We start from the raw sequence: 1941 nt of genomic DNA, 5'->3' as shown, positions 1-1941 counted from the left end.
TATATATATATATATATATGTTTACACAATGTTGTAATTGTTATATGTATATATATATACACATGTATACACGATATATATAGATGTGTAGTGGTTGTAACCACGATTGGATTGATATTTATATACTCATCGAGTCGGTTTTTTATTAGGCTTTATTGGGTTTTACTGGGCCTGAATGAGATTTATTCGGTTTTATTGGGCCTTAATGGGCTTTATTCGGTTATATTGGGCCTTAATGGTCTTTATTAGGCTTTATTGGGCCTTAATGGGCTTTATTCGGTTTTATTGGGCCTTAATGGGCTTTATTCGGTTATATTGGGCCTTAATGGGCTTTATTCGGTTCTATTTGAGTCTTAATGAGTTTTATTCGATTTGGTTGGGCCTTAATGGGCTTATAACACATTCACATATCACGGTTAGCAACCACAACGTATTATATATATATACACACACACACACAAACAACACATGTACATGCATACAAACGACAACGACACATAAAAATATGTACATATAACACATAAAAATGAGAAAATAGGGAATCTTGGGCAAAATCCCTCGCTAATCCCTCACAGATCAGCGAGGGATCAACGAGGGAATTGGCAAAAGTCAGATTCCCTCGCTGATCCCTCGCTGATCTGTGAGGGATCTGCGAGGGAAATGACAAAAATCAAAATCCCTCGCTGATCCCTCGTTGATCTGCGAGGGAATATACTCTTTGAAACTTCCCTCGCTGATCCCCTCACAGATCAGCGAGGGATCAGCGAGGGATTTTGATTTTTGCTAATTCCCTCGCTGATCCCTCGCTGATCTGCGAGGGATCAGCGAGGGATTTTGCAAAAATCATTTTCCCTCACTGATCCCTCGCTGATTTTCATATTTTTTCTATTTTCTCATTTTTATGAGCTTGATTCGGTTTCATTGGGCCTTAATGGGCTTTATTCRAATTTATTGGGCCTTAATGAGATTTATTCGGTTTTATTGGGCCTTAATGGGCCGGGGACCGGTATGGACCGCCGATTATGAACCGGGTATTGATTTTAACGTTTTTTAGGACCGACACCGGTTAAGACCGGAACCGGTTATGTAACCGGTTATAGGACCGGCTCGGCCCGGCCCGGTCAACAAAAGTCAACGTGTATATATATATCTGCGAGGGATCAGTGATATATATATAATAATACATATATATATATATATATATATACATACCGATTTCATGAAAGAATTTGCGAGGGAATTAATCCGTCGCTGAGTTTTTAAAAAAAAGTGGGTCAACTTATGCGACGGAAATGGTCCGTCGCTGATTTTTTTTACAATTACCTAATTTTCATATTATATATATGCCGATTTCATGAAAGCATTTGCGAGGGAAATAATCCGTCGCTGATTTTTTTTAAAAAAGTGTCAATTTTTGCGACGGAAGATGTCCGTCGCTGATTTTTTTAACAATTACCTATTTTCATATTATTTATATATATATATATATATATATATATATATATATATATACCGATTTCATGAAAGCATTTGCGAGGGAACTAATCCGTCGCTGATTTTTTTAAAAAAAGTGTCACTTTTTGCGACGGAATTGGTCCGTCGCTGATTTTTTTTACAATTACCTAGGTCACGCTCCTTTTCACTTTACACTGCACACTCCTTTCACTTTTTACAGACGCGAGATCGAGAGAGATAGAGAGATAGAGAGATAGAGAGAGATAGAGAGATAGAGGCGAGATCGAGAGAGATAGAGAGATAGAGGCGACCACCGGCGCCGTCCTCCCCTTTGCGACCACCACAGTTGCGCCGTCCTCCCCTTTGCGACCGCCGTCTTCCTCGCCGTCGTCTTCACCGTCGCCGGAGTCGCCGTCCCTGTTCCGACCAGATTGACAACAGGGTCTGTTTAGGTATGATTTATGATATGATTTATGGTAGTTTAGA

Source organism: Cynara cardunculus (assembly GCF_001531365.2).
Source record: "Cynara cardunculus var. scolymus isolate 2C chromosome LG 2, CcrdV1, whole genome shotgun sequence".
Taxonomy (NCBI): Eukaryota; Viridiplantae; Streptophyta; class Magnoliopsida; order Asterales; family Asteraceae; genus Cynara; species Cynara cardunculus.
This window is presented reverse-complemented; position numbering follows the sequence as displayed.